The following is a 20,787-nucleotide window of genomic DNA, read 5'->3' on the forward strand; positions in this document are numbered from 1 at the left end:
GAGTAGGAGAGGAAGACCAAAGAAGACCTGGTGGGAAACGATAAGGCAGGACATGTTGGTAAAGGGGATTAACATTGACATGACCCAAGATAGAATTGTGTGGAGAAATGCAATTAGGGAAGCAGACCCCGCATAGGGATAAGGCAAAGAAAATGATAACTTTGCAGCCTGCTCTATATATACTAGTATTATGATCTAGCCTTTGCATCTCTACATAACAAAACATTTTGTGCATTACTATCGTTAATAAGAGTTTTTTGGCATTAAAATCATAATGTTATGAACTTTTATGTCCATGCCATTCATGTCCATGATCTGTGGCTGATTCTATGATCTCGTATTACTACAACTTTGCATAAAATTTGAAAATACTCATATTTTATATACACATAATATAATATAAATAGAATAGAAAGAGAAATATGCTTTATTGTCATTGAAAATTTTTACAATTTTATGGACAAGGCTTACATTCAGTCAAAAATAAGGGACATATTATGACTAATATTTTATTTATTAATACGGATAAAATAAACATTTAATGCATATTTGTGAAGTTTATGTATTAAAGGTCACTTTTTGGGAGGAAATACGAATTTCCGTTAATTATCAATATGATTTTCCAGTTTTTTGCGTACGATACGATATGAAAATGTTGATTGGGATAGTCCTTTCAACAATCGATAGGACCGACTGTAAGTCCCTCTTCCGCCGCCCTTGGTAGTCCCAACACTCTCACGACGCAAGCGCCGTGACGCCCTAATTCTCAATCCGACCAGACGAGTCGGAAGCTCAACATGTTGTTCCCCCACGTTTTACCAAAAACATTCAACAGCTTCGCCAGCAACAGTCTAACCACCCGCAGTATTCAAAAATGCTGAAACGGAAGCTCTAAGCTCTCGACTCCGAAAAAAATTTCCGTGAAATAATTCCGTTCGTGGAAATGTAAACACTATGTTTATGTATGTTTAACAAGTAAAATCGTCTTGTAAACAGTTCTGGACTAAAAATAGTTCGAATGTGTAGTTTCAAAATTCAGTGCTGAATTTATTGTGAGCGTGGAATGAATGTGAGATATACCTTCGCGTGTACATTTTGTTTTTTCAATGACTTTTAGTTTGATATGAACGAAAAAGAGAGTTTCAAGTTGTTCTCCGCAAATTTTGGTTTACTTTTATATCATTTTGTTATTATGATAGGTAAGTCAGACATTTATTACACCTTAAACAAACTAACAAGCAACGCACTATTATGATGTTTAAAAATTTGAGCTAAAAATAAATATTACTGATCAATTTTAGTTCTTTTGATTCAAAAGAACTCGAATTTTAACGCCTAAAATAATTTTTAGCAGTTGGCATACTTTTATAATAAATATATTGATTAATTTATTTTGTATCTTATATTTTCCTAATACTGTTTTTGTACTATATGAAACTTAGGTATAATAATATTATCAGATATCGTTGTGGTAAAAACCGGTCAACTAAGTAATATTAAAAAATGTTTCGTCATAAGACAAAGTCTTCTCTATTATGTACGAACACCTTTTAAAAGTATTCTTCACATGTTTCACGTAATATGTGCTTGAACTTTGCCAAGAGGTTTCTCTTTGACTTTTGCAAGTAGATACATCAATACTCCACGTAAAAGTCGTTCGCTCCGGCCCTTTTGACCTTGTATAAATTCGTTAATTATTTATCGGCCTCGCTCATTTTGCAAATCCCTCGGAGCACAGCCCTCCAAAAAACAATTTTCCAACGTCTTCGCACAAGTTTTTTTATGGGTTTTTGCATTTCTAGACTGGCAATTACAGAAAAATCGAAACTGGATGGAAATCCATCCCAGTCCCGATTCATACAGGTGGCTCTCTCTCTTGAAATTAGGTCACTATATGCTTATGAGCCCCTGTTGAAAAATTGGTCGTGTGGAAAGCCAAATCGGCATTTTCTCGAATGGTGAGAATCACTGAAGACGAAATACACTAACAAGGGTAGAGGTGATTTGTCATCTTTAAAGGAACATTCAGAAAAGGGTCGATAATTGAAATGAGGCAGGTTTTTTTGGAATAGACGATTGGAAAAAGGGATCGCCTCAAATTTTTTATAAACGACGGTTTAGATCTAACAAATAAACGGTTTTATGACTTGGAAAAAATATTTTTGATCAGTATTCACATTGAAACCATAATTTCACAACTGTTACTTTGAGTTCCGGACCTTTTTCGATTTCTATTTTTGTTCTATAACTGTATTTTAACGTTTCGTAAGTATTTTTTGTTCTTTATTATCAGTTTTTTCATCTCATTAAATCATTTAATAATTAATCCAATGTTTCGTAATGTCTCCTGTTTTATCTGGAAAAATTTTTCACTGTAGTTTTGGAATTTTATTTATTATTATAAGATTATATTAAATTATAATATAATTATAATATTATTAGACATAACACAGAATACTTAGATAAAAATACTCATGTAGGTACTAAACAGTTTAGTATCTATTCATTAACTCATTATCAGTTATGGACATTTTTTTCTTCTACTTCGATTTTCACAGTTTCCCCTCAAACAATATTTCTATTTCCTTATTCTCTTACACTCTCAATCCTTAACATTAATAAATCTATGTTTCCTACAAAAAGTCTCAAAAATTTTCACTATTAAATATTTAATTTGTGTTTCATTGTATCTGGTAATGTAGATTCTAAACTTCGTTTTGTGTAATTTGGGTAGCTAGAAAACATACACAGTAAGGTCTCGTTTTATGCGGTGGATACGTTCTACAGAAAAGCGCATATAAAAAATCGCATAAAAAATACTTTACTTGCATTGAAAAAGTAGGGATACGTTCCGTAGTTTTCTAAAATCACATAAAATGGTGGACGTTTGTCCACAAAATAATGTATGTGTTTGATGTTTTTTTTTCTCCATTAGGCCAAATAAAATCTTAAAGAAGGAATTAAAAACGCAGACTAACGATATTGAAATTGCAAAAACCTCCTCTAATGAAACATAAAACTTTACGACACTTAATTTAATGTTTCAATCCAGAAATCAAAACGTGCTGTTTATTATATACTGCAACTTGAAATCAGCAACATTTAAACTCTTAAATACTTAAACATTTAAATTTAATTTCAAAAGAATAATTACAGGTTATACCTTTCAATGCGAAACTCAGATTGATCTAATAGCTACATGCTACATCATGTAACAAGGGGAATACCCTAATTGCAAACTCTCAGATTAATGACATCTGGATGGGAATAGTTAATATATTAATTATACTATTTATTAATAATAGAAATATTAAAAAGTTTTAAAATATTAGAATTATTAATAATAATATTAAAATTAAATATTAAAATTAATATAGAATTTTAGAGCTCTTGTGCAATTACTACTGATTATTTCATTCATAGGAGATTCTGACCAATAGAAAGCTACAGAAATCTGAATTAAATCGCTAATTTTTGATAATTGCCCGCCGTTAAGTATATTACGTCAGATGCCCTTCGTTGCTACGAAAAAATACATTCAGTGACATTAATGACAATTAATGTTTTAAAAATAATAAAAGTGATGACTTTTAATCGTCAACTATTTATAAAAACTTTGTGTTTAATTGTACTAATTTGTACTTACATACATAAATAAATTACAATAAAATTTTGGTTTTGAACAGTTTTATTCATGAAATAATCGCAACAAATTGCACTCTAACTCTAAAATTAATATAGAATTTTTGGCCTCGTGACACTTTGACATAATTTCACTCGCCTTTCGCTCGTGAAATTAAAACTGTCAAAGTGTCACTCGGGAAAAATTGAATAATTTTATAGATCTTGTGCAATTACTACTGATTATTTCATTCATAGGAGGTTCTGACCAATAGAAAGCTACAGAAATCTAAATTAAACTGATAACTTTTTTGATAATTGCCCGTCGTCAAGCATATTACGTCAGATGCCCTTCGTTGCTACGAAAAAATACATTCAGTGACATTAATGACAAATGTTTTAAAAATTATAAAAGTGATGACTTTCAACCGTCAAATACATATTTATAACAACTGTGTGTTTAATTGTACTAATTTGTACTTACATAAATAAATTACAATAAAATTTTGGTTTTGAACAGTTTTATTCATGAAATAATTGCAACAAATTGCACTCGATCTCTAAATTTATATAGAATTTTAGAGCTCTTGTGCAATTACTACTGATAATTCGATGAAATAAAATTATTTTGACATAATATTTAAAAGTCAGATCAGTAGACAATTTACAATGGTTTTGAATCGTCGTCATGGAAACCAATATCGTCGTCGTGGTAATCCATTATATTGAAAGTTTGGTTTTGACAACCTTGTCAAAGAATTAATTTGTGTATTTTCAATTCTAAATAAAAATTGATATAACTCTCTATTTTTTGTGGCTTTTTTCCAAACGTACGGCTTTAGAAAAAATATTGTTCCTAACTCATGCGTAAAGTGTCTTCCTCGCACTCGACTGCTGCTTGCCCGAACTCCGCTATCGCGTCGTTCGGGTCAACGGCAGTCTCGTGCGTGAAAGTATCACTTTCCGCACTAGTTAGGAAAATAACTATTTCCACCTACCTCTACCGAAAGTATACTTTTCCGGACCTGATTGTAAGGACCAAAGTTGTACTTTTCCTCCCTAGGTAGGAAAAGTAAAAGTGACGTCATGGTATTTCATTCATGAAATATAACTTATTGACGCCCTGTACCATATATATTTTCTATTACGTAAGTATCTATACATTTTAACGTTTATTTATAAAACGCCCTCTATTTTGCAGAATGGTAAAAAACAGTAAATTGTTATTTGGATTTAACAATGTTTACATTAATAATTTGACTTATATTTGACAGTTGACAGTTATATTGTACCTTCTTGTTAGTTTTAGTTTTAATAAATTTTGTTGGTTAGTTACTTAAATAAATTAAGTAAAATTGAAAAAATGACGTGAAATATTAATTTGACGAAGGTGGAAAAACCATATGTATAACATGGGAATAAAGTGCCTTTTCCTCCCTTGAATGATTACTGCTCGACGCGTAGCGGAGGACTCTCCTCCCTTGTTATACAAATAACTATTATTTAAATACAGTTTTAAATACAACTTTTAATTAAAAGGAATTTATTTAAAGGTATTTTAAAACTTTTATTTAAATTGTTTAACGAACTAAACACATCTTTGCTATTTTTCTTGTTTTTCCCATTTTTTAACTGTCTACGTTAATGATGAACTTTTTTCTCTTTTCTAGTTTTTCTAATAGAGAGCTATCGAAAAAATCGTTAGTCAATGTAAAGTTTGTCAATAAAAGTGTATTTTAAAAAATTATAATTAAATGAGGCAGGTTTTTTTGGAATAGACGATTGAAAAAAGGATCGCCTCAAATTTTATATATAAACAACGGTTTAGATCTCACAAATAAATGGTTTTATGACTTGAAAAAAATAGTTATTTTTCTACGGCCGTGCTAAAAGAGCCACTTTAACGTACGCATTTCGTTTCCAAAAGTTGCACTTTCCCGCACGGCGTGCGTGAAAGTAAATTTTCCCTCACGGCGTGCGGGAAAGTAAAATACCTTGTAATATGGCATTAAGATATGTTGTAATACATGCAATAAACTAATATTTAGATATTATTTACTAATTTATTTCAAATGTATCTTATCGTGTTCATGTTTTAATGAAATTAGCGCGATTATTTCATTCATAGGAGATTCTGACCAATAGAAAGCTACAGAAATCTGAATTAAATCGATAATTTTTGATAATCTCCCGTCGTTAAGTATATTACGTCAGATGCCCTTCGTTGCTACGAAAAAATACATTCAGTGACATTAATGACAATTAATGTTTTAAAAATTATAAAAGTGATGACTTTCAATCGTCAAATATTTATAAAAACTGTGTGTTTAATGGTACTTACATAAATAAATTACAATAAAATTTTGGTTTTGAACAGTTTTATTCATGAAATAATCGCAACAAATTGCACTCGACCTCTGAAATAATTTTTGCTCTCGTGACACTTTGACATAATTTCACTCGCCTTCGGCCCGTGAAATTAAAACTGTCAAAGTGTCACTCGGGAAAAATTCAATAATTTCAGAGCTCTTGTGCAGTTACTACTGATAATTCGATGAAATAAAATTATTTTGACATAATATTTAAAAGTCAGATCAGTAGACAATTTACAATGGTTTTGAATTGTCGTCATGGAAACCAATATCGTCGTCGTGGTAATCCATTATATTGAAAGTTTGGTTTTGACAACCTTGTCAAAGAATTAATTTGTGTATTTTCAATTCTAAATAAAAATTGATATAACTCTATTTTTTTGTGGCTTTTTTTCCAAACGTACGGCCCTAGAAAAAATATTGTTCCTAACTCATGCGGAAAGTGTCTTTACCGCACTCGAATGCTTGCCCGAACTCCGCTATCGCATCGTTCGGGTAAACGGCAGTCTCGTGCGTGAAAGTATCAGTTTCCGCACTAGTTAGGAAAATAACTATTTATATCGTTAAAAGAATCGTACGGTATTAAATATTATTTTCCTGAGTAATGTCTCGGATTTTTACACACCTTTCAAATCTAATACCAAACTGTAACATATTTATTTTAAGCGATTAGATCATATTTGTATCTAAGCAAACGTAATAAAAGTAATAGGAAGAAAATCAATAATTTTACAATTAATTGGATATAGTAGGGATTGTACCTATTATACAGGGTGTCCAGAAACTCTTCTAAAAATCGAAGCCCGGAGATTCCTCAGATAATTTTAAGAAAATTTAACTCAGTTCACCTCGTCCGAAAATGCTTCCCAAGGAAGCTAGAGCTCTTTAAAAATGGCGTATTCTAATTAGTTTTTTTTAATAGCTCCAGAACACTTCTGTTTAGAAAAACGAAAACTGGTACACCTATTTATCTTCCAAAGATAAATCGATTCCATTATTTGTCAATTTTTAGTACCGGTCATAGGCGTCCGTTTAGGGTAAGGAAACGGATATTTTATCCCATAACTTTTCTGTGTCTAACTTTTAAGCATTTTTGACACTAGATTAATAAACTATGGGATATTCTTGTACTAAAAGGTACTCTTGCTTTAAGTCGATAGGATACGCCGTGTTCTAGAAAAATCGATTTGTAAAATTTTTCGGTTTTTCAATTTGAAAAAAAAATAAAAAAGACTATTTAGAAAAACTATTTAGAAAAACGGAAACTGTTACGTTTATTTCTCTTCCAGAGATGAATATTTTATCAATTGTGAATTTCTAGTATCGGTCATAGGCGTCCGTCTTGGGTAGATCAACGAAATCTCATAACTTGCTTTAATTTTTAAGCATTTTTGACAGTAGAGTATTAAATTATGAGGCACTCTAGTATTAAAAGTTACTCTTGCTTTAAGTCGGTAAATACACCGTTTTTTTATTTTTTTCAAATTTTTCTTAATTTCAAAATACGAAAAATTTTTAAATTGATTTTTCTAGAAAACGGTGCATCCTACCGACTTACAGCAAGAGTACCGTTTAATACTAGAATACCTCACAATTTAATAATATAGTATCAAAAATGCTTAAAAGTTAAAGACAAAAAAGTTATGCGATAAAATAACCGTTGCCATACCCAAAACGGACTCCTATGACCGGTACTAGAGATTTTCAATTGATGGAATCGATTTATATCTGGAAGATAAAAAGACGGACCAGTTTTTGTCTATCGAAATGGAAGCGATCTGGAGATAAAAAAAAATCTAATTACAAGGCGCAATCTTCAAAGAGCGCTAGCTCCCTTAGGAAACATTTTTGGATTAGGTGAATTGTGTTAAATTGTCTTAAAATTATCTTAGGAATCTTAAAATTATATACAGGGTGTTCCATTTAAAAAAACCATAAATTTGTGTCACCCTGTCAATACGGGTATCCCTGTATATTAGAAAATATTTTTAAATTATGATCCTCTCTTTGCTCCACGTTTTACCTAAATAAGTTTTTTTTTAACTCTTGCGACCAACGAGTAATTGGACTTTGTCACACTAATGCCACCCTGTATACGAAATAACTATAAAACCATCCTGCCTCTTTGTAAATAGACTTATATTAAGATTCTTGAAACATATGCAAAATTTCATGACTAAGAACATCGTGGAATTTTTCACGAATTTTCTTACAAATCTAGGACTCCTGCCGTCTTACAAGAACCGTTTAACCTGCCTGCCGAGTACCGAAAAAGTATGGATTGTATTTGAGTATTATAACTTTTTAAAGGCAGGACTCAGAAAATCACGCAATCAGGGTAAAAATTTTGCGCATAATTTTCCAAGGGACAAGTATACTTAAACAGTAGGAGACGTCATGCCAACATTTCTTTTATCGTTTTGAAATAAATATGTTTAATTTATTTAGTTGGCAGGACCCAAAAAATCGAAAATTTCATTATTTTCCTTACATGTTTTTATACATATATACTCCGTTAGCCCGTTTGCAGCCCTCCTGCCCAAAATTTTTTTTCATAAAATCCATAGTATCCTGTCATTCTACGGATATGGCAGGACTCAGAAATTCATCGCAAAACCCTATTTTTATTTTTTGGGAAAATCTAATTTTTACAGGAAAATGTCACAGGAAATTTGTGGATATTTCCACAAATTGTAAGTACCTCGTCTACCCTTCCACTATTGCAAAGGGCAGGACTTAGAAAATCGTGACTGAACTTCTGTATAATATCTCCCGGTCTATTAGGTATCATTAATAAAGTAACATTTCCCACAAAAATTCTCAAAAATTTTCAATATCATACATTTAATTTGGGTGTTTTTTATCTGCTAATGTAGATTTTGAACTTCTATTGGTGTAATTTAGGTAACTGGAGCAAATATACAAAGTTTTAAAAGAGGGTTTAAAAAAAAATTAAACGAAGTAAACACATCTTTGCTATTTTTCTTGTTTTCCCATTTTTTAACTGTCCATTTTAATCATGAATTTTTCTCTCTTTTCTAGTTTTTCTAATAGAGCTGTCAAGAAATCTTCATTAGAGTAGGCAACAAATTTGACTCTTTGAAACTAAGAGACATAACTTTGGTTTATATAAGTATATTTTTAAAAGGCTATCCAGATTATTCATTAGCATATACAAGCATACTCAAGAGAACAAAAAACAATCAGATATAAAATTATTCCCTTATATTAGATACAAAGAGAATAGTTATTTATGAAACAGTTCGTAAAGTATGGTTTTTGCGAAAGCATGCGATTTTAAGAGCACGAGCGACAACGGAGCGAGTGCTGTACATCGCGTAAGTTCGCAAAAAGTACTTCACGCACAGTTTCATACAATATTTTATCTACGATAAACAATTAAAAAAACTGTAACTCTTCGTCACTGGAATTCATTTCTATTCTACAATTTTTAGAACTTGGACATTTAAATATCCTAACTACCTACTTGCAAACCACAAAACTGTCAAAAATTTTGTTGTAAGTCATTGCTCATATTGTCATCACCATGACAACGAGAAAGTTAAAAATATTTGATTATATGAAAGTGTGCCAAAAAACCCATCGAAAGTGTGCGAAAAAGTAAATCCCATTTAAAATACATTGTTATTTCACGCACACTTTAAACCCTTTACGCACTGCTATCTATAATGACAGTTTTCACAAACTAAAAACTTATACTTAATATGACATAAATTAGATAAATACTTTTATATACCATTACAATTAAGGGGATTAGATGCTAAGGGGTATAAGTGACAAAATTTGTCAAATTGTAAAATGAGTTAAATGCACGAAATAGTCATAATAATACTAGATAGTACTAAAAATTGGGTGTCAAATAGATACAGCTGAATTAGCTAACTGGTGGCGACATATCGCAGTTTTAGTTTGACTTCTTAAAAGAGTTTGTGGTAAACAGGTATATGTAACTACACTTGTATCCCTTTGCATCTAACTTAAGAAGACATAAAATTATCTCTTCAGATCGTTAAAATGTTATTCATTTCGTATATTTTGGGTTATTATTCCACTCATTTTAAATACTTCTTAAGAGCTCTATTTGAAAAGATATTTAGAGATACATGGAAACAATATAGTTCAGAGAAATTAGGGAAAAAATATCCTGTTCGTGACACAACCCCATCCAGGCCGAAACCAAATTTTTTAAGTAGTATGGACATTTATATTAATAACCTATATGTTTCCTGCAGCCGATTTTGATGATATACATAAATAAATGAAGATCAAAAACGGTAAATTTTCGCTTTTTTCGTCTCTAACCAAAAAGGTAAGTATTTTAAACAAATTTGAGAGTGAGAAACTCGAAAATCGTATAGAAAACTTCAATATGGCGTTCGCTGAATATGTATATCCTTATTGATTGCTTAGAAAATTGCAAAATAAATAATAAATTTTGAGTTTATATAAATGTTCATAACTTATGTAAAAATGAACTTAGAACGTTCTTGTTACACGGAATGCTGAGACTTCTAATGCTTAAATGATACCCTAAATTTCAAAGCAATTCGTCAAATAGTTTAAAAGGTATTTAATTTGTTTTCTAAAAATAAATTTTTTTTGTAACGCTATAAGTCAGAAAATTATGAAGTTACACTAATACTTTGGATAGTTTATGAAAGAAGAAGATTTATACTATTAATTTAATTAAAAAAAAAAGACAAAAAATAATTCTAAATTCTGCAAAATTATTTTGGAAAAACATGTGAATTAAAAAAAGGGGGGCTAACTTTGTCCTTAACTGTCCTAGAACAATTGTTTTTCTTTCTAAATGTGTATAAAATTCAGTCTTTCCAAATATGAAAAAATAATTGTTCTACGGGTAACGGTTAAAAAGTTATTTTAATTTTTTATAAGTAAGCAAAAAATCGACGTGTTTTTGCAAAATTATTTTACACTGTGTAAAATTATTTTTGTCATTTTTTTTTAATTAAATCAATAATATAAATGTTCTTCCATAAACTTTCAGAAGTCTTACTTTAACCTCATAATTTTCTGACTATAGTGTTGCAAAAAAATGAATTTGGGAAAAACAAATTAAATAACTTTTAAACTATTTGACCAATTGCTTTGAATTTTAAAATATAATTTAAGTACCAGAAGTCTCAGCAATTCGTGTAATAAGAAGGTCCTAAGTTAATTTTTTACATAAGTTATGAATATTTATAAAAACTCAAAATTTATGATTTATTTTGCAATTTTCTAAGCAACCAATAAGGATAGACATATTCAGCGAACGATATATTGACATTTTTTAGACGATTTATGAGTTTCTAACTCTCAAATTTGTTTAAAATGCTTAAATTTTTGGTTATAGACGAAAAAAGCGAAAATTTACCGTTTTTTGATCTTCATTTGTTTATAACTATGTATATCATCAAAATCGGCTGTAGGAAACATAAAGGTTATTATTATAGATGTCCATGCTACTCAAAAAATTTGGTTTCGGCCTGGAGGGGGATGTGTCACGAGAAAAATCTTATTTCTCTGGACTAATAAATTTATTTTTATTTTTCCCAACACAATTGTCGCTACAAAATATAACGTCTTTTTAGCATCGTGTCAAAAATGACAGTAAGTCCTCTTTAATACCATCTGAAAAGTTGTACCTTTGAAGCAGTTCAGGCGGAATTTATAGTAAAATCTTGAAACATCTCTTCCAGCTGCCAACACTTGAGGATCATCTTTTACTCTTGCTACATCTTGTGCTTTTTCTTCTCTGCTTCTACATTTATTATGGATATGATTATTAAAAATTTGATCAAGAGTAGCTTGCTGTTCAGCAGAAGAATTTTTGTATGATAAAAGAACGTTACATTAAAGCCTTCCTTCACTCTTCACTAGTCCAAGCATTCTTCTTGCCCTTGACATTTTGTTTGATATAAAATCAATAATAATATCACTATACACTGTTCTCAGATTTTAAATCATATAGTTTTACACTAAACACTTGCGTAACTAGTGCATGAATAATTGGGAACTGATAAAACCGTACCACTAGGTAACCAAACGATTTTTGCAGTTGTGGCCGTATTGAATTACATCGGTTGTATTGTGGCAGTGTGTATTATCGCCACATCTTTCAGTTATGTCCATATTGCATTTCAAAACCCATATTATTACCCTATAGTGTAATACCGAAGTATCTTACTTTGTACATACTTATTCAAGATAATATTTCAGTTAAGGCTGTATTGCATTAGAAGGGGTATTATATAGGCAACCTCTTAAAGCCTTAACTCAAAATTCGAATTTTTTGCAGTTGTGGCACTATTGAACTAGATGTACGATATATGCCAAAAAATCGTAATTTAAAAGTAAAAATCGACCTGTTTCGGAAGTTTTTTTTTAAAGTCGCCGGTTTACGAAATAATGAATTTATGGGTTACTCTATGGACGCACTGTATATTTATATTATAAATAGACAAATTTTGTACAGTTTTTCCAATACACCGACAAATAAACAAATACCGACAGTTTTTTAGAGATACAGATACAATTCGTTAAAAATTTAAATGGATAGTGCCTAGTTGTAAAGCTAAGGATAATTAATATCAAATAGATTGGTGCGAACATATTGCTGCACCATATTACAGTAAGACAAATCATACATAAATCAACAATGTTGATTTACTGCTTGAATTACAAAGTGCGCATTGGTAATGATTCAGAATATGATGACAGAATAATGACGAGGTATGCACTATGCAATATTTTTATATGGCCCTGTATAAACATTTTTATTAATTCAAAATTAGTATTTCAAACTTTCAAAACACTATAATAGCCCTATATAAAAAATTTCATTTATTCAAAATCAGTATTTAAAAACTTAAAAACACTCTGGTAATAAATGAATCGCTTATTTATGAAAGGATATGTCACTACTTTATGTAAATTGAGATTATGACGAAAATTTGTTTTCAATACTTATATCTAACGTTTAGTCATAAAAGAATATATAAGTCTTCAGTACTGTTGATAGGTAGGCAGTCAACAGAATATTCCATTTATTTATGAAACGATATAAGTCATTGACTTATATCGTTTCGTAAATTTGCCACCGATCTTTGACTGGCATTTTGGCTTGGTAAAAAGCAAACTCAATCGCATGGATAGGCTGTATACACCAATGGAAGTTTCTGAAGCAATCTGTTCAAGTTCTGCAAATGTTATTGTACAAATGGTAAGAACTAATGACATTTTGGATTTTAAAAATTGGTGGTCCAAATATTACGAAAAAACGTGCCATTCTGTTGAAACTTCCGCTACATATATTCAACATTCACAAAAGGAGTCATTCGCAGTTTCCAGCTTTATGGAATTCCGCTACAATCATACAAAAAAGGATTTCTTGAAGCATTGAATTTTATCGATGGAGCACTAACCAGTCCCTTTGTTCTAAAAAGCATAACAACGAAAATGTTCAACTTCCAAAGGAATGATTTTATCCTACGGAAAAAATTCCAGTTAACATTAAGAAAATCAATGATATTCGAAAGATTAATAGGTATCTTCCTGAAATACTAGGTATCAAGAATTTTCTGAGGAAATAATTAGTTGGCCAACCATTGAAGTGGAAAGTACTGACGTATGAGTATATTATAAAAACTGCTTTTAATTTTTTTTTAGTTTAAAATATTTCATTTGTTAATAACTGGTAATAAAGTTGGTCAATTAAGGTCTTTTTTTGTTAATTTGAACAAATACGGCCAAAAATAATAGTTTAGACATATTTTTTAAATTAATTCGTGAAAAGATATGTCAGACGAATAAAATATTAAATAAAATATCTATTAATTAATAAAAATTAATATGCATACAATATTGTTATCAAACTTGTAATAAAATAATTAGTTTTTCAGGAAAAATCACAAATTTTTTATTTATTTCAAATATAAACACTTTTTTTTTATTTTCTCAAAACTTCATTATTGTAACTTATATTCTTTCATAAATAAGCGATTCAAATGTTATAACAAAGTTGTGTTTTTATTTGTTGAAGGAATGAGTTATAGACCTGGATCCCGCATACCAAAAAAAAGTGGATTAATAGCAAGCTGAAAATCTTTTAATAGCTTAACGGTGTCTAGTCAAACAAACTTTGATGTATGGGAACACTGGAACAGGGGAAGTTTTAATTGTGGAACAGGTTAAAACGTCAGACTACGAAAACGTTCCATGTATTTTGTTGGACACAACTTCCAATTGATTTGTTACCATTTCATTAAACTCTCATGCAAAAATCAGACTGGTGTTTATCACCAACTGGGCATTTTAATGAGTGAAACACGAAGAACATGTCAAATGACAGGAATTATGTTGGTTAGTAATAGCAGTCTCATTTTTGCATTTGAGTTTAATGAAAGGGTAACAAATCAATTGGATGTTCTGTCCAAAAATACATGGGACGTTTTCGTAATCTGACGTTCCAAATTTTTAAACTGTTCCACAATTAAAACTTCCCCTGTTCCAGTGTTTTCGTACGTAAAGTTTGTCCGATTACACACCGTTAGGCTACTAACAAATTTTCAGCTTGCTATTAATCAACTTTTTTTTTGGTACGCTGGATCCAGACCTATTAGCGTGTGTTGGAATTTTAATGTGCAAAATTTGTGTAGTTTTATGTAAATTTTAAAATTTATCCTCGGTCTGTTATTAAAAGACTATTTGTTTATTTCCTTTTTTTTGTATCTATATTGTAATAGTAATAGTATCCCGTTTTATACCGCTAATGCGGCTTTGGGATTATAGCAGGGTAGTCTGCTATATCTAGGGTCTGGGTATACAATATACAACAGTGATGTGTGACCCACATCACTGGTATACAAGGAAGGTAACATGACCAGTGCTACGCTTCAACCGCCTATTATTACTCCTGGTTTTACCCAAGGTACTCATTTTGTTCAGGCTGAGTCGACCTGACGAAGACCTCGACACTGCAGTAACTAGAAAGAGTCTTATGAGCCATACTCGGAATCTAATTCTTACAATTATACATGTTAGAATTAAAACGAAATGCGAAGAAGGTTTCAAAGATCCAGAGTTTCGATTCCGTAATAGTTCTGAGGAATTTAACATAATCATTCAAAATTGCAGAGATCGACAAAAGCATCTGTATGCTACATAGATTACGAGAAAGCTTTCGAAATTATGCAACATTCTTTAAAAACTATAAACACTAGTTACTGCTTAATTTATATTCTGACAAAATATTTTAGAAAGCAAGTAGCTCAGTAATATCAGATGTAGAGGATAATGTATACTACAATCTGCAAGTTCTTCGAATGTAAATGTAAACAAGATCAACTTTATGATCTTAAGTTGAAATCCATAATCCTGATGGACTTACACCTTCATGTACAATCAAACTTATACCTTCACGTATATAGACACCAAACGAAGGAGTAAATTTTAAAAAAATATTTGGGACGGTAATTCGTGGAGTAAACAGATCTCGACAAGGAAATTGGACATATTTTATAATTCTCTTGGCTGGTTCAAACTTAAAATGAACTCGCTTTTATTCAATAATAACATTAAGCTGTAGCTATGATAAAGCATGGTAAAATGCTATAATTGTTTAACGATTTTGTACGGTACTAAAATTTGGACTCTGATATATTTGATAGCAATTATACATCGACCAGAGGCCATAGATATATGTAGATTCAGTCAGAGAAGAATCAGGTGGTATCTTTGGTGGAAATGCGATCAAATATAGAAGTCCTACAAACGGCTAACACAATTCTTAACAACCATAAAATTTCCTATCTACATAGGTCACACTATTGTGTAAGGTAACCAGTATATCTTAAAACTAATAATAAAGGGCAAGGTAGAATGACGAAGTAGAAATGGTACAAAATAGTAATATTAATTTTATATGTATGTTACCGGCCAAACCCGATTTCAGGACAAACTACTTTGGCCTATCGCGCGTAGGCCAAACTAGTTTCTCCTAGGCCAAACTAGTTTATCATGATATAAATACACACACTTCAGGCCAAACTAGTTTATCCTGATATAATAAAGACTCGCACTTAAGGATAAACTAGTACGGCCTAGTCTAAACCAATTTAGCTGAGTCGAAAATTATTTAGCGAACATGTAAGGACTTTTACATGCGGGAAATTCCTAAATCACGTTCCAACAGGAATGGCAAAAAAAATTATACATCGATATATTGTATCATATGATACATCGAATGAAGATATTGATACATGCTAGAAATCAATATATCCTTGTATAACTAAATAATATAAAAAATATTAAATAAAAGGATGAGGTTTTCTCCAAAAATTAAAAGAAAAGATACACTTACGAATAAAATCGAGTACGAATTAATATTGCTTTCACCAATTTTTTAAAAATGTGAAAATGTTGAATTGTCCACGTCCCACGGTGGTCCTTTTTCATAATCTATGGTTGCAAAAGGTATAAAATTCGTCTTCAAATAATCGGTTGTAATGACACTCATTGAATACCTATATAATCAGGTAAACAAAATAAATCATTCTTAGAACTCAACTCCCACCTCGAAGTGAACAACTGAAACCGAAAGTTGTACTTCTTTACCGAACTTACGCTCAGTAGTTTCAGGCAATTTACCAGCGCTCGCGCCCTTTCAAAGTGAATTTAAGTGTACCTAAAACTGTTATTTTAATATTTTTTTGAAATGGAAGTCGAGCGAACAGGTATATTTACAATATTATAAAACAATAGTTGTACCTTTGTTGATAAAAAAAAATATTTGATTGTAAAGATGATGATAGATTAGCACTAAAATAAGAATTTGTAAAGAATTTAATAGAGTAGAACTTTTGGGATTGTTCTGGATTGTTGCTAAACTAGTTTTTTATTGTTACTTTATTTATTTTTCTCTCAGAAAAAGTTACTCTTGTGTGCTCGAACGTGCTCTTTCTACTCATATATATTTTTTTAATTTTTGTAGGTTCTTGTATTTTACATATACAACAATGTTTTACCTGTATACGAATTTTCAGTCCCTTATATTTAGTCTAAGAGCTGGGAGCGGATTTTGTGCGTGATAAGTAATATGGAAAAACTATACGGGAGTATATTGAATTAGTTGTGTACATGACTTTCCCCAACGGCCGGAAACCAGAGTGGGGGACGAGGGTAGTTATAACGGGTCAACGTCGCGGTTTTTATTATTTTTTTTGTGATGCTCATGATGAGTGCACCAAAATTTGGGAATAAGTAGATCATGACATTACTAAGTAAATTCTCCAGGGGCGGAACGCTGCGTGGAGGGCAAATGTTGTGATGCGTCACAAAAAAATAATACAAACTGTGACTTTGACCCCTTAAAACTACCCTCATCCCCAACTCTGGTTTCCGCCCCTGGAGATTTTGCTTAGTTACGTCATGATCTACTTACTCCCAAATTTTGGTTTACTATCTCAATCACAATGGAATGGACAAACATGGGAATAAACATAAATGGAAAGAAACTAAACCACCTAAGATATGCAGACGATGTAGTAGACATAGCATCAAGTTTCGAAGAACTACAAACCATGCTAAACGAACTAGCAAATGAATCCGAACAAATAGGTCTAAAACTGAATTTTGCCAAAACAAAAACAATGACAAACACACAAGACAATAGAAACGTAATACTAAACGACACCACAATAGAAGCGGTTAATGATTATATATATTTGGGACAGATTATAAAAATAAATAAGGAAAACCAAACAGCGGAGGTAAAAAGAAGGGTCAGATTAGCCTGGGCAGGATTTGGAAAATTAAAATGGGTCCTAAAGAATAAAAAAATACAACAATACTTAAAAACAAGAGTGTTTGACCAGTGCATACTCCCAATTCTCACATACGCATGCCAAACATGGACCTTGACCAAGGCAAACATGGATAAAATAATAAAGACACAAAGAGCCATGGAGAGAGCAATGTTAGGAGTAAAATTTACAGACAAAAAGCAAAACAACTGGGTCAGAAATAGAACAAAAGTCAAAGACGCAGGTCAACATATGACCAGGCTAAAATGGAGCTTCGCAGGTCATAACGCTAGACAAACGGACAATAGGTGGAATAGCACGATACAACAATGGAGACCGTGGACAGGAAAGAGAGCAAGAGGACGACCCCAGATGAGATGGGGAGACGACATTAAAAAGATAGGAGGAACGCACTGGAAACAGAAAGCACTAAACAGAAGCGAATGGAGGAAACTGGGGGAAGCCTATGCTCAAAATTGGACGAATTAAAGGGCAAAAGAAGAAGAAGAAGATCTCAATCACGAACGTCACAAAAATCCCTTATAATTTTTATATTTAACCCTGCCCCCACCCCTTTGTCGGCACGCAACGTTCCGCCCCTGGAGATTGTACTTACTTACGTCATGACCTACATATTACCATATTTTGGTGCACTTTCTCGATCATGAGCGTCACACAAAAAATAATAAAAACCGCGACTTTGACCCCTTATAACTACCCTCGTCCCCCACTCCAGTTTCCGGCTCTGGGGATTTTACTTAGATATGTCATGGTCTACTTATTACCAAATTTTGGTGCACTATCTCAGTCACGAACGTCACAAAAAAACCCTTTATATTTTTTATATTCACCCCTACCCCCATCCCTTTGTCGGCCACGCAGCGTTCCACCCCTGGAGATTTTACTTACTTACGTCATGACCTACTTATTCGCAAATTTTGGTGCACTATCTCTATCATGAGCATAACAAAAAAAAAATAAAAACCGCGACTTTGACCCCTTATAACTACCCTCGTCCCCCACTCTGGTTTCCGGCCGTTGGGGAAGTCATGTACACAACTAATTCAACATATTGCCGTATAGTTTTTCCATATTACTTATCTCGCACAAAATCCGCTTCTATCTCTCCGACTAATTGTGGTGTAATACTTTTGCAACCATAGATCGTCAGAAAGGACCACTGTGCGTCGCGTCCGTCTGCCTGTGTGTGTGTGTGTGTGTCCGTGAACTCAATTCCTCCGTCATTATACCAGGTAGAATGACAAATAAGGTGTCAAATGAAAGCTTATAATCCAAGGATGGTACTAAAGGTGAGAAATTTGACCTAGGCTGTCTGTCCGTCCGACCGCGAATATAACTCAATATTATTGTTTGTTTGTTACGAATAATTATAATTTTAACAAAAATGATTATTTCTTCAAGAAAACAGTGTTTTATTCAATTTATTATTTATAATAGGCCGTACTAGTTCGCTGAATTACTTTCTCCTTCTTGTCTTTTTTCCATTATGAGTTTGCCGTTTTCGTCTTCCATAGCACTATATTCCCCCAGTCGCCATCATGTGAGTTTTTCATCTCACAGCAGGTCTTTCTCTCCGTCTTCCTCACGGCTGGTCCCAGTCCAGTAATCTTTTCGGCCACCTGTGCTCCGGCATTCTTTGTACATGCCCGTACCATTTCAGGGCTCTACTTTTACTACCACAATTTTTTTGTAATTGAGCATTCTACTTCTATTCTGTTTCATATTTCCTCTGTTCTTATTCTATTCTACCTGGTAATTTTTAGATATCTTTTCATAAACTCCAATTCAACTGTTCGTATTTTATTTCGTATTATTGTTGTCACTAGCCATTCTTCCGATCTCGTAGGGTAATTTTCAGGGATCTACGAAAAAAGGTCGCCAACAATTGGTCGAGCGAAAAAATGTCGCGCACATTTGAGCGCGTATCAAAAGGTCGCCGGCGAAAAAACAGCGCCGACGAAATAAGGTCGCGTGCAATTGATCGCGCGAAAAAAGATCGCGTCAGAAAATATGTTTTCATTTGCATACTTTAACTTTCCTTCACACTTAATCCAGGCTTAGGTCAGATTTAGATGATGCAATAGAACTAAAGGATTGCTGTTAAATAATGACCCAAACAGTTAAATATTTTCTTATTAGTCATTTTAACCTATTGGTAAAAAATATTTCGTCAACCCAATATTGACTTCTAAATGACTTTAGTTTTATTTTCCACTTTAAATAATAGGAAAATAATTGGAAGTAAATAATCCTATTTGAAATTGATCATGTAAAATGTTCGACCAATTTAATGGTCGAATTAAGGTAATTTTAACTGTAAATGTTGTAGGGAAAGTACCTAGAGGTATTATTTCACGACTTGGCAGTGTCGCAAAATTTACCCTTGGTTATTTAAGAGTAAGTTTTAATATAAGCTTAATATATTTTACAGGGTATATACTACATATAGATAGGGTAGGTTAAGGGCTACCATCTTTATTAAAATAAAATTTCCCAAATAAAATAATGATATTGTGGTTAAAAATTATATAACAGGCACAATTTCATTAATACATTGTCACTGGTGAGTACTTATTGAAGATATCATAGTTAAAGAATACATTTATATTAATAACAGATTTGCATACTTTAACTTTCCTTCACACTTTATCCAGGCTTAGGACTGGCAGTTAGTAACTGGCGTGTTTAAAAGTTTTTTTAATTTTAATTTTTTTATTTTTTTCTAATTTTTATTTTTTTTTTATTTTTATTTTTTTGTGTTTTTTTAATTTTTATTTTTTTTTTGTTTTTTTTAAATTTTTTTTTTAATTGTTTTTTAGTTTTTTATACTTGCAGTTGAAAATTTTGGGCAATTCCTCTTAAATATTCTAGATTTGGCCGGTTCCCGTATTGCAAACAAATCGTTTTTATTCGCCGCGCTGTATCTTTATAAATTTTTTTTTGAGGTT

At 31.7% G+C, this 20,787-nt stretch overlaps 1 protein-coding gene across 1 annotated transcript in view; it reads left to right on the forward strand.

Moving 5' to 3' along the window:
- The first annotated feature begins 838 nt into the window (after positions 1-838).
- Positions 839-20,787, forward strand: part of LOC114329730 (uncharacterized) — a 909,636-nt gene continuing 889,687 nt past the window's right edge. Inside the window, exon 1 of the mRNA XM_050642316.1 lies at positions 839-1,199. The gene's annotated coding sequence lies outside the window, so the exon portion shown is untranslated. The remainder of the gene's footprint in view (positions 1,200-20,787) is intronic.

This window comes from Diabrotica virgifera, chromosome 1, assembly GCF_917563875.1.
Source record: "Diabrotica virgifera virgifera chromosome 1, PGI_DIABVI_V3a".
NCBI classification, from domain to species: domain Eukaryota; kingdom Metazoa; phylum Arthropoda; class Insecta; order Coleoptera; family Chrysomelidae; genus Diabrotica; species Diabrotica virgifera.